A 14178-nucleotide genomic window follows, 5' to 3' on the forward strand; every position below is an offset into this window, starting at 1 on the left:
CATTAAGAATGTTATGTGAAAGCCATAAATGTCAGGTAGGATGGCAAAGTGATCTGTGAAGCTGAGAACATATGACATCAAATATGAACCAAGATCAGCAATAAAATCACAAGAACTAGCAGGCTTTGTGGTTGATTTCGGTGATGATCTACAACCTGAAGCAGATTTGGAAAGCAAGGAACTTCAAAAAGAAGAAAGCATGGGAAGATGGACACTCTTCACTGATGGATCTTCAAACTTTAGAGGAACAGACCTAGGGATCATACTAAAATCACCATAGGGGGGACATCATACCCCAGGTAGTTAGCTGTGAATTCGATCCAACCAACAATAAAGCTGAAACGTGAAAAGTGAAACACAATAATAACCATGTATTCAATTCAATTCATGACAGTCTTAGTTCACTACTTACTTCCAAAAGTACGAGCGACTGTGGAATTTCGAATAATCAAATTATTCAGGAAGCAAAACATGCAAAGTGAAGCACAATAATAACCTAATTAACTATGGTCTCAAAACTATTGAATATAAATAAAACTCTTATTATTTAATCACCATGTTAATTAAGACTTTATTCATTGTATAATGTTTCGAGTAATCAACTAACCACTTAAATTAAACATCAGTCATGCCATGTCATGAACATGCATACTATGTCTCTCTATGGTCCTTCCTTTGTGAACAGATCGATTGGACACTATTCCAATGATGCACATTTCACTATTCCAAATTCTTGTTACTACTAAAATGTGTTAGAATTGCAACCTTACATGCTTTGTCCTTCTGTGATGTTGATGCTTCAAAGTCACAAAAGTTAGCCAAGGATATTACAGAATGTTCCATTGGATCATTGTTACTAAAACATTCCATGAAATCTCAAATTCAAGGTATATTACTTGAACACCTTTCTTGCATTAAGGTTTCCAACTCACATGTAGATTTTAACAATCAACTCCCACTATGGAAACATTTTCATAATCCCAGTCTAAAATATGTCACTATAGTCCTTCCAAACAACACTATACTTCTAATTGTCCACAAGAAACCAATCTTTAGTAAACCTCAGAATGTTCTTGATAGTTGTTTAACAACGTTTAGTCACACAAAATTCTAGTCCTTTTTCCTTCTCAATGCCCATGGAATTTGGAAAAATCAGAACAACTGAATATTATAGCATATGTAATTGATCCTATATCTGAAACATATGAGACTCGATTCATAATGTCTTACATAAAGACCTGATATCTGATCGGTCTCTTGCTATAATATTTTCATATATCGAATTTCCTATGTTGAATCATTTCAACATGATATATATATATATATATATATATATATATATATATATATATATATATATCCAAGACTAAGTACTATTAAATCCTTCAATCTAAACTTTTAGATTCGAAACGAAGTATGAGTGACCTCTCCCTTAAGTTTAACTATAGCGAAACAATTTCCAAACTTTTAAACTTGCAAATTTGTAAACTTTGTTTCCTACAAATAGTATTGCCAACTTGCAGCACTTAGCATAACAATCATGCTCCCATTAGCATAACAATTATGTTTAATCTTATAAAAACAACCATATTTACTGAAACATCAGTAAATCATGACGAATATAGTTAGCATCCATTGTGGTGGATCTGAATAGTTCCATATCAATACGTACTAGATCCATTAGTCCTTCACTTTGACTCACATAAAACATGTGATCGATGAATTAGTCATAATCTTCCAAAGATCAATATTCTCATACATCACACAATTCGAATTGTATGACTCCAAGTTTCTATCCAATTGGAACTTGGGTGATGAGAATTCTTTATCACTTAGTCAATTATGACATTTACCACAAGTGAAATAATAAGAATCAAATCCACAATTAATATTGCTAATTATAGAAATGTAACCAACACTTTCATAGATGTCATTACAAGGAAATATAAAGTAAACTAACTATATATACAGAATATTTCAATTTTATTGATAAAAACAAAAAAATGGAACTTGTCCTTACAATACATAAAATGAAAACAATGTTTCTATACATTTCCTAAGCAATCTATTAAATTATCATAACTCCTAAGTAGTAGCTTCCAAAATCTGATCATCGAACCATGCGACCGAAATCCATATCTCACGATCAGATTCATGTCACTCTTCTTAAGCTTCCTTCTTTCGATTAGATCCTTCAATACCATCAAAGTGTGATCATCACATCATGTATTAAGAGTCTATGAATAGGAACTTATTAATATAATGGAGTTAGATAATTGATGTACCTGAAGTAGAGTCACACGACTTGACTTTACCATCTTTAATATCTTTCAGGTAGTCTGGTCAGCTTCACAACCAGTGTCCCTTAAATTGGCAATAGAAACATATGGACATTTTAGGGTTACCACATGGAACTATCTCAGAACTAGCATTTCTCTTTACCATATGATCAAAATATTTGACCTTGGCCGATCCCTTTCCATTGGGAAGAGAAATATTTTTTGGACCACCATTGTCAATGTCCATGGAAACTTTGTAATTTGATCCTTCAAACACTTTTTCTTCACTTGTGATCTTAAGCATTTCTACTTCAGCAACAATCAACATATGTGTCAGATCAATTAGGGTCACTATGAAAACAAGATGATCTGATGTGCCGGGACAAGGTTCGAAAAACTCAAACCTTGAGTTAATGCTTAAGATCAATGTGTGCTTACTAAGGAATGTTCCAGTCAAGTCTGACAAGACCAGTCAAGTCTGAGTTAATGCATTCAACAAAGTATTCAAGATATTAATGAAGAGATAAGATAATGATCAAAGTAAAGACAATATATGAAGAACAAAAGAAATATTTAAGTGAATGATTTAAGAGAGAATAGAAGATGAAGAAAACTGGAATAATGTTATTTTTGTTTGAACAATCCATCTTTTGATTTAACATTAAAGTCTCCGTTAAATAGGAGAATTGATTACATCGTACTGACCGAATACATACATAGGATTGGATAATAGAGTTACTTCTGACACTCTGATTATCTAAGTTAGACAAAAAGACTAGGTCCTATGACATGTTAAATCAAACTAAAAGACAAATACAATCAATAAACTGATCCGGACATACTAATATTCCGGAAACAACTTTCATTCTGGAATGCCTTCACTTCATTGGGAGTATCTTAACTTCTTTTCCTGACACAAACTATTCTTCAAACTTCATACTGATTCCGCACCAACTTCTGTTTTGGAATTGAGGATGACTTCGGAACTGACAAAATGTTAGATATTGCTAGAGGTTCACTTTCAAGTTCTAACAATCTCCCCCTAAGTGAACTTAGCAATCTGGTCATCTCAATTCGCTTCTTCCTTGATGAAAGTGTATGCTATGAATAACCAATCTCTAACTTCGATATACCACTGCAATTGACTCACAAACTTTGCCTTGACATGTCGAGGAGCATCAGACCTGGATGCACGACCAATAAACTTTTTAAGAGCTCTAGTAGGAACTAGGTGTTTGTCAAGGACTCGGAAGAAGTCCTTCTTGTTTGTCTTTCTTGTTTTGTAAACAAACCCTAGAACCGGCTCATCAATGGGCCCTTCAGCTAGCAGCTCGGCTTCTGGTAGAACGTAGTCGATCTTGGAAATATAGTTTTTAATTCCGAACAGGTGTGCCAGCTATGACACCCCGAAAGATATTCCGTTAACATAACCCATGCCGTTAATAAAATTTATTTTATTTTGGGTTTTTTCCGTTAACTTTCAAATTAAATAATTCATTTAGAGAAATTATTATAATTTCCTATGTGTCGAAACGAAATATTTATTTGGGTGAAAACAATCTAAATAATCTTTTGAAAATTTCTAGACTACGACTAATACGGGTAATGGTCATTTACCCGGGTAAAATATTAAGCTCCGTTTAATGTCCGTATTGGGTGTATTCCCACCGGGTCACTAACTCTAGGCACATAAAAGGGTGGAGTGACCACCATTTGAGATTTTCCCACACTTGAACTTTCTCTCTCTACTCTCTCTCTAGAAATCGAATCCTCTCAAGAAATCTTCACTTTCAAGCTCCAATTTGGTAAGTGATCCTTCCTAACTAGTTGTTTATCCTAGCATGCATGCAAATCCATGTCTTAAACTCTCAAATGCATCAAAAACTCATGTTTACGGTTTGGGGAGCCTCCCAAAAACCGTAAACTCCTTCAATGGGGGTTTTGAAGCCCCAAAACCTTTCCAAACCTCTTCTAATGCTTAGATCCTTACATGCATGGAGTTAGAACCACAAGATCATGAATTTTTGGCCATGAACATGAGTTTACGGTTCTTGAATGTTCAAGAACCGTAAACACCCTTTCATGGGGTTTTGATGCTCCTTAACCCTTCCAATGCATGTCTAATGGCCTTGAAACTTTCTTAGATGATCTTAGAACCCTAAAACATGTCCAATTGAGCATAAACTTGAGTTTACGGTTTGGGAACATCTCCCAAAACCGTAAACACCTTCCAAGGGTGTTTTAATGCTCCAAACACTTTGCATGGCTTGTATTTGAGTCTAGAACTTGCATGAATGGTCTACAAACCACCAAAACACTTGGAAAATGGACAAACATGGACAAGGGTGGGTTTACGGCCGTAAACCCATGAGTTTACGACCGTAAACTCCCCAAGGGTGGTCTAAGGACCGTAAACCCAAATTCCTAGGCCATTTCATGTCCCGATCACTTCCTAAGCCCTCGAATCAACCCTAGATCCTTCCTATGTGCAAGATGAGACCTTGGATCACTCAAACCACCACACCCATGAGTTTACGGCCGTAAACTCATGGGGGATGTTGTCTTTGGACCGTAAACTCCCCTAAGGGTTTACACTTGAAGAGTAAACACCTTATCTAGGCCCTACACTCCTTAGATGCAACCCGTACCATCCCTAACACTTGAATTGAAGTGTTTTCGTGCCTCGGAGTGTATTATCCTACTATCTTAGTAAATCAAAGTCTAATTAGATACAATTATGTATCTCTTCATGTTGTATAGGAACCTCACGCGTGTTCAAGCCCTAAACTGATACTTAGCATCTAAATCGGCACATTCTCGTCTGGTGAGTTCATACCCCTACACCATTTTCTGTGTTTTTCATGTTTTCAGGGGGGGAATACAAGCAAAAGTACAAGGAAACTTGTACTCAAATCTACTATTTCGTATAACAATACTACATGTTCAATATGATTTAAACATTGAAATCCGTATTAACCAACCGTCTAACTCGTGGAGTTAGTTTTCAAAACCAATTGTGAAACTCATTATAAAATGTTACATTTTTACATTTCACAAGGATTTCATGTCATTTCATAAACCGGGATTTTCTATACTATTACTTGTAAAGTTCATTATTCTTATGATTGGAGACACGTCCTCGGTAACACTCCACATGGAATACGAGAGTGGAGGACTACTCCCGTAACCAGAATCTCTTTGAGGGAGAGCGTGACTCGAGTGTATAGATCTATACGGGGCTGACTACCCCGCACCCTGCTGCTAGCTACAGTTGGATCATCAGGTCCATGGGTGACGAAAGTCATAAAATGATGATGGACTACTTATTGCCATATCTAGTCTATCGTATGGTTATGGAACTCGCAACTTAGATAATGGAGATTTACTGATAAAGTAATAACGAACCTAGTGAACTAACCTCCTAGTAATAACTGTCTTTGATTACTACCAGTTCACTACTTACTTATTAGTTGTGTGTACGTGTCAAAACTAATATGCTTACCACGGGATACCAGTCATTCAGTATGCTTCACCTAATCGATACAAGTATGGTAGATACTTGTACACATCATTTCAGAATCGATAACCAACGAATACTTTTCATAAGAAAACATAGGGTTTTCTTGGGATAACGTAACTTTTCATAAACAAGGTTGTATGGTACTTCTAACGAGAATTCAAACCATATTTTCATAAAGAAACTTGCAGGATTTTCTTATTTCAAATTGTGTAACAAAGGGATAACCAAACTATTTTCATAAGAAAATACGGGATTTTCTTGGATATCAACTGTTCATGAAACTAAAGGAAACTGAATCTTTTTCCAGAAAACAAACCGCTTATGAACTCACCAGCTTTATGCTGATATTTTAAAACTGCTTGTATTCTCAGGGCATCCATAGACAGGTACTCCTATTAACTTTTGAGAAGACGGAGCATATAGAAGACTCGTCTTTACTTTTGTTCTAACCAATGTATCTAAGAAAACTTGTAGTACTTTATTTTCAAACAAATATAAAACTTTCTCATGTAATGTAATGGTTGTGTTTACTATGCTTGCTATGTACATTGGTTGTGATACTCTACATGACGTCACCCCGCCCCGGAACGTTTCCACCATCGGTTTCGGGGTGTGACAGATTGGTATCAGAGCCCTTGTTTATAGTGAACTAAGTATACCGAACCTTACATGGTATACAACTATAAACACTAAGGGGCCTAAGTGCTCTAAACTAAAAGTATGCTTTTAAAAATATAAGTATTTTTATAAAAGTATACAAGTATACCCGAGTACCGAAATCTGTATCTTGAAGAGAACAAAGCATAAGTAATTTGGGTGTTGTGCACTGTGGTTAAACCTGGGCAGTTATGTAGTCATGTCTAGGGTCAATATAGCCTGATCAACTATATTCATTCGAGACACGGCCAACATGTGCTTGGGAGTGACTGTGGTGTACAGCAGGCCTATAACTTACCTAATATCCATTCAACATAAAATACTATGGGAGTATTTTAGTCCGAACCAAATACCTCATGGAAATCCGTTCCGAGTGTTACTACTCATTCCTCCCTTAGCGATAGTTTACTTACTTTAAGTAATTTTCCTGTCATATCGCTTAGTAGAACACTCTAAAAATTATTATGAGATATATCCTTGCTTCATATCTCTAAATTCCATCCTCCTCTTTCTTGGTCATTTCAGATCAAGATGCCTCCCCGAAGGAGATCTACCAGGAGAAGCAACGACACTCCTCCACCCCCGCCTCCTCCCCAATTTAATCCTGTCATGTTTCAGGCAGCTGTTACTGCTGCAGTGGCTGCTGCCATGTCGCAAATAAATTCCGGTGGATCCGGTGGTCAGGGAAGTGGTGTGCATCCTCAATTACAGGAAAGTGGTCGGGGACACCAAAAGGAGTGCTCCTATAAGGACTTCATGAACGCAAAACCTACATCTTTCGACGGCAAAGGAGGTGTTATTGCTCTGACTCAATGGTTTGAAAAGATTGAGTACATATTCGAGATTTGCACAGTCTCCGAATCCAACAAAGTGAAGTACGCCGCTTGCACTTTCCTCAACAAAGCATTAACCTGGTGGAATGGCCGGGTCAAGTCCTTAACCCTGCCAGTGGCAAACGCCATGGGTTGGGACAAACTGAAGGAACTCATGATATCCCAGTATTTGTCACACCCCCAAACCAAGGATGGCGGAAACGTCCGGGGGTGGAGGACTTCATGTATAGTATCATAACAGCAATTGTAATAGTAATTCAAGCAAACACAACCAACATATATATAATTGAAAAAAAAATTACATCATTGTATGAATTACATGTTTACGAATCAATTACAATATGTTGATAAAATATGAAATAGTAGACGCCTTAGCGTCCCATCCTCAAAAGCACTTGATTACCTGTTTAATGATTTCCTGAGAATACAAGTTGTTTGAAAAAGTGTCAACACAAAGGTTGGTGAGTTCATAAGCTTTTCATTTGTAAAAGTAGTATTTGTGTTAGAAAAATCCAATATTTTCCTTAATGTGTAAATGTAGTCTTAAAACCCAAAGACCGAAATGTACAAGTAATTTGTCATATTTATAGTAAAACAATGCAAGTTTAAATCGACATAAACTCGTTAAATTTTAATGAAGTCCCCGTAAATTCCAATGTTTGTTAATACTTTATGTGAGTTTATTATAACCATACTATGACCACGGTTGCCTAAAACGACGTTCTTCAGGCGTCGGAAATGTTATGACATTTGTCACCCCAGACCTATCGGTCTAACTGTTGCATGCAGTTTAGGTGTGGGTTTGTCAAACCCAATATAGATCTATACACAAGTATCACGCTCTCCCTCAAGGAGACTCTGGTTACAATACAGGACTTAATGGTAAGTTGAAGTAAATGTATCACAAAGTCATTAACGGAATTACGTGTTATGAAAACTTGGTACCGTATGGCCGTACCTTGCTTAATGAAAATATCCTTTGTATAAATGTACCCTTTTTAAATGTATGTGTTATGTAATGTATCATAAACTATACCTATTATGGTTTATCAACCAAGGGTAGTACGTGGTAATGTATGCAAACTATATTCAAAATAGTTTATTTAATGTTTGAATGTATCGATTGTACTTTGATTATAATCACTTGTTATTCTTTATATTTTATATGACCAAATCCATTTGTAAACTGATGTGTGTCTAAATATTAAGATAAAATATCATATATTGCAGTCACATATAGTCACATAAAGATATACACCTTGCTCAACATGTTACAAGGTGAAATGAAATTAACAGCAACTTTTCGTTAAAAACAGTTTCTGTTACCGTTCTTAGAAAATTTATAGAAAAATCATCACAGCTCTAAATCCAAATCTGCAAATTTTGAGAGTTTGGAATATGAGTCTAGTTTGTTCGTGAATTTTATCATGATTTTTAGTGATCTCTAACAGAGGTGAAAATGTTCATAATCACAGACTGGTCCGGGTTTGCCTCTGAAATGACAGGCAGTTTTGTAAAAATCACCATTAATTGTAGAAAAATCATTTGGAGATGTGCAAGTAGTCATTTTAAATCTAAGAGTTTGAACTACTTGCACCTGAAACAGTTTTGAAAACTAAAATTTTTAAGTTGACCAAAACAGTCCGTGATTAACGTCCATCTTTTCTGATGCAATCTGTTAGAAAAAGTTTAATTGTGTTCTTGATGATTTTACTTGTATTCCCCCCTTAAAACTTAAGAAAAACATGTAAATGTATGGGTATGAACTCACCTTATGTGATTTCAGTAGATGAAAGTGAGATAGAGGAAGTGTTCAACCCAAGAACACTAAGAAGATGTCTTGATGATTCGAGAATCTAACACCGAATAAGATGGAATTTGTGTAAGATATCAATGATTTGAGTAGAATGGAGTTTAATAATTATGTGAATGATGAAGATACTTACTAATTGAAGAAAGAAATCCCTGGAGAAAGCCTTGAAGTTCTTGAAGTTAAGAGAAAAGATGAGAGAATTTTGGAGAGTGTTCTTGGTTGCTAAGTGTAGAATGAAAGAGTTTTTATGGAGAATGAGGAGAGAGGATCAATCCTCCAGCTCTTAGAACGTGGGAAGAGCTGGAGATTGGTTGTAAAGGTCCACTAAGGAGACAAGGAGTAGTGGGAAAGAGTGGATGATCATAGAGTGAGGTGGTGGTGGCTTGCTTTTGTCATAAAATAAGGAAAAGCAAATATTCCCTCAATAATTAGTCCAACCACCAATTCTTTTAATACATTTTTATAAAAACCCTGGAGATTTATATATTTTGGGGCCTTAGTTTATAAAATAAAGTTTTGGGTGAAAATCCCACGTTAAAATAATGAAAAACGAAGTTAAAACGAAGTCGTAGTCGAAAAACCGGAAAAATTATGACACGCAAACATGCATGTCCTTTTCTTTTATGACAGGGGCTTCCTTGATACTTATTGCGTGTCCTAAACACGCGAGTCGTAAGTTTACGACAGACAAATGTGTGTCGTCTTCCTTTATGACAGGGACTTCGGTCCTGAAGCTTCAGTTTTGGGTCCTTAAGCCTATTTTACCCCGTTTCAAGTGGTTTTTGACCCAGTTAAGGGTCGGGATGGCCCGAATGATTACAAAAAATTAAAGGAACTTTTGAGAGAGATTTGGGAGAGATTCGGGAGAGATTTTAATAGAGAGAGGTTGAGTGAAAGAGATTGTGAGAGGTTTCGTTTGTGATCTTTTTGAGTGTCCGGCTTCGCAACGAAAGGTCCATAAACCCCGTTAAGCCATGATTTAGTGTCTTACACAATCCCGATGATTGTGCAATAGTGTTTTATCGCTTTGGTTTGTTGTTTAGCATTGTTAAGGCTAAAATCAAACACATGAACTTTCCAAATGATGATTTCTCATTAAAATAGCGAATTGTATAGTGATTACATAACGTAAACCCTAGCATACAAGGGTTATTGGAGTTGACCGGTTTGACTTGTTGACTTTGAATTGACCGAAATTTGACGGTTGTCACATCATCCCCCCGTTAGAAGGAATTTCGTCCCGAAATTTTCATTTTGACTGGGATTTCAAGAGTTTGGGAAGAGATGTGGATACTTTTGTTTCATCTGATCCTCGCGTTCCCAGGTGAATTCGGGTCCTCGTTTAGCGTTCCAACGTACCTTCACGATGGGAATACGACTTTGTTTCGTTCGTTTGATTTCCCGGTCCATGATCTCCACAGGTTCTTCCACGAAGTTGAGGCTCTCATTGATCTCGATTTCCTCGAGTGGAATAATGAGAGTCTCATCGGATAGGGACTTTTTCAAGTTCGAGACGTGGAAGGTAGGATGCACATTACTAAGTTCGCGGGGTAGATTGAGTTTGTAAGCTACGGGGCCGATTCTAGCGAGAATCTCAAAAGGTCCTATGTATCTTGGATTCAGCTTCCCACGCTTTCCGAAGCGTATCAAGCCTTTCCAGGGTGAGACTTTCAAAAGGACTCGGTCTCCCACCTGGAATTCCAAGGGTTTCCTCTGCTTGTCCGCGTAGCTTTTCTGTCGGTCTCTTGAGGCTTTAAGTCGTGCTCGAATTTGTACGATCTTTTCGGTGGTTTCGCGGATGATTTCTGGACCGGTGAGAGTGCTATTAGAGACTTGCCCTCTAGCTAGCTGTGTATCCCCCACCTCAGCCCAACACAGGGGTGATCTGCATTTGCGACCGTAAAGAGCTTCGAATGGAGCGACTTTGATGCTAGTATGATAGCTGTTATTGTAGGAGAATTCGATAAGCGGTAGATGGGTATCCCATGCTTTACCGAAGTCTATCACACAAGCTCTTAACATGTCTTCCAACGTTTGAATGGTTCGCTCGCTCTGTCCGTCGGTTTGTGGGTGGTAGGCCGTACTCATGTCAAGCCTAGTTCCCAATGATTTTTGTAGAGACTGCCAAAACCGTGAGGTAAATCTACTATCTCTATCGGAGATAATGGATATCGGCACACCATGGAGTCGTACAATCTCTCTGATGTACGTTCTAGTCAGCTTCTCCATCTTGTCGGTTTCTTTTATTGGAAGAAAGTGTGCTGATTTGGTCAATCTGTCTACAATTACCCATATTGTGTCAAGACCGCCTGATGTCTTAGGCAGCTTGGTTATGAAGTCCATTGTTATTCGTTCCCACTTCCACTCAGGTATATCCGGCTGTTGTAATAGCCCGGATGGTTTCTGGTATTCGGTTTTGACCTTAGCGCAAGTCAGGCACTTGCTCACATAGGTAGCAATCTCAGCTTTCATGTTCGGCCACCAGTATAATTTCTTGAGGTCCAGATACATCTTATCCGACCCGGGATGGATGGAGTATCGAGTCTTGTGTGCTTCATTCATGACGACATCTCGGAGTCCACCGAACTTCGGTGTCCAAATCCGGTTCATGATATAACGTGCTCCATCCTCCTTGACTTCTAAGTTTTTATCCATTCCCCTTAATGTCTCTCCTGCCACCTTTTCTGGTTTCAAAGCTTCCAGTTGAGCTTCCTTGATTTGTATGGTCAGGTGGGAATGGATTGTCATTGTTAAGGATTTTACTCGGCGGCCCGAGTACTCCTTCCTGCTTAGAGCATCGGCCACTACATTGGCCTTGCCCGGATGATAACGAATTTCGCACTCGTAGTCATTCAGCAACTCCACCCATCTCCTCTGTCGCATGTTGAGCTCTTTCTGATTGAGGATATGCTGAAGACTTTTGTGATCAGTGAAGATAGTGCATTTCGTGCCGTAGAGGTAGTGTCTCCAGATCTTCAAAGCGAATACCACTGCTCCTAATTCCAGGTCGTGCGTAGTATAATTAACCTCGTGCGTCTTAAGCTGTCTCGATGCATACGCGATAACCTTCCCTCTCTGCATGAGCACACATCCGAGGCCTTGATTCGAAGCATCACAGTACACTACGAAGTCCTCGGTTCCCTCTGGGAGAGACAAGATCGGTGCGCTGCATAGGGCTTGTTTTAACGTTTGGAAAGCAGTTTCTTGATTATTTTCCCACTTGAATATCACACCTTTCTGCGTCAAGGTGGTGAGTGGTTTCGCAATCTTGGAGAAGTTTTGTATAAATCTTCGATAGTAGCCAGCAAGCCCAAGGAATTGTCGAATTTCGGTTGGCGTCTTGGGTGCTGACCAATTCTCGATTGCCTTGATCTTGGAGGGATCCACATGTATGCCTTTCTCACTTACCACATGTCCAAGGAAATCCACTTCTCTAATCCAGAATTCACACTTAGAGAACTTAGCATAAAGCTTCTCCGCTCTTAGCGTCTCTAGCACTTGGCGTAGATGTAGGCGATGCTCCTCCTCGCTTCGCGAGTAGATCAAGATATCGTCGATGAATACGATTACAAACTTGTCTAGGTAGGGTCGACACACTCTATTCATTAGGTCCATGAATACCGCAGGTGCGTTTGTTAAACCGAAGGACATCACCACAAACTCGTAGTGCCCATAGCGAGTTCTGAATGCAGTTTTGGGAATATCTTCTTCTTGAACTCGTAGTTGATGGTAGCCTGACCTTAGGTCGATCTTTGAGAAGAAATTTGCTCCTTGGAGTTGGTCGAAAAGGTCGTCGATTCGGGGCAGAGGATATCGGTTTTTGATGGTGAGCTTGTTTAGTTCCCGATAGTCGATGCACATGCGAAAGGATCCGTCCTTCTTCTTTACAAAAAGGACTGGTGCTCCCCAAGGTGAGAAGCTTGGTCTGATGAACCCTTTGTTCAAAAGCTCGGTCAACTGACTGGACAACTCCTGCATTTCTGATGGTGCGAGGCGGTATGGAGCTCTGGCTACGGGGGTAGCTCCGGGTATTAAGTCAATTCTGAAATCGACTTGTCGTGCGAGTGGTACACCAGGAAGATCCTCTGGGAACACATCCGGGAAGTTACACACTTCGGGGATGTACTTGATGTCTTTCACGTCTTGTTTCTTGTCTACTACATGGGCTAAGAAGGCGTGGTACTCCTTCCGGAGATACTTTTGGGCTTTGATGCATGAGATGACTTGTAAATTCGCACTAGGTTTGTCACCATAGATGAGAAGGGTTTCGTCATTTGGTAGATTGAGGCGAACGGCCCTTTCGTAACATAAAATGTCGGCACGGTGAGGAACTAACCAATCCATCCCGATGATTACGTCGAAGCTTTTTATGGTGACTGGCATCAGGTCAATTTTAAATGTATGGTTGTCTAGAGTGAGAGTACATTCTGAGTATATATCGCTAGTGCTTTCTACTTTCCCATTTGCCATTTCTACTACATAAGTATCCTTTAGTGATTGGGGATTTTGTTCAAGTAAATGTTTATATTGGTGGCTCACGAAACTCCTCTCCGCTCCACTATCGAATAGTACGCATGCATAAGAGTTATTGAGGAGAAACGTACCGGTAACCACCGTGGGATCCTCGACTGCTTCCCCGTGTCCTATTGCCAGGACTCTTCCTACTCCACCAGCATTAGGGGCTTGTGCTTTGGGGCAGTCTCTTTTGAAGTGACCTGCGTTTCCACAGTTGTAGCAGGTCTGGGTTGCCCCCGTACTGGCGACTTGGTTGATTGGTTGAGCCGGCGCTTTACAGAAACGAGCAGTGTGCCCCTTCCTGTCGCAGTTGTTACAGTGCATCTCCCTACAAGCACCATTGTGGTGAAAGTTGCACTTGTTGCACTTAGGTAGTTTTCCCGCATATGGCTTCGGTGGTGCTGGAGTGGTAGCAGTAGTGGCAGCATTAGTGGCAGCATGGACAGCAACAATTTGTTGCTTCTTAGCGGGGTCCTGTGCTGGTTGGCTCTTCTTTTCGTTCCAGAACTTCCTTTTGTTGTTTCCCCCTTTTGATTTATCAGTGGTGGTGGTTGTAGTATT

The 14178-nt window shown here is 39.0% G+C and overlaps 1 long non-coding RNA gene across 1 annotated transcript; it reads right to left on the reverse strand.

The window, feature by feature from the left end:
- Window positions 1-7545: 7545 nt before the first annotated feature.
- On the reverse strand, window positions 7546-13975 carry LOC145109786 (uncharacterized). Its single transcript, XR_013709207.1, has 2 exons — window positions 13707-13975; window positions 7546-7707 (listed from the first exon to the last, which is right to left on the reverse strand). It is a non-coding gene; the product is annotated as an uncharacterized LOC145109786 (long non-coding RNA).
- Between the last annotated feature and the right edge of the window lie 203 nt (window positions 13976-14178).

This window comes from Lactuca virosa, chromosome 4, assembly GCF_052849685.1.
Source record: "Lactuca virosa cultivar CGN04683 chromosome 4, Lactuca_virosa_CGN04683_v6, whole genome shotgun sequence".
Taxonomy (NCBI): Eukaryota; Viridiplantae; Streptophyta; class Magnoliopsida; order Asterales; family Asteraceae; genus Lactuca; species Lactuca virosa.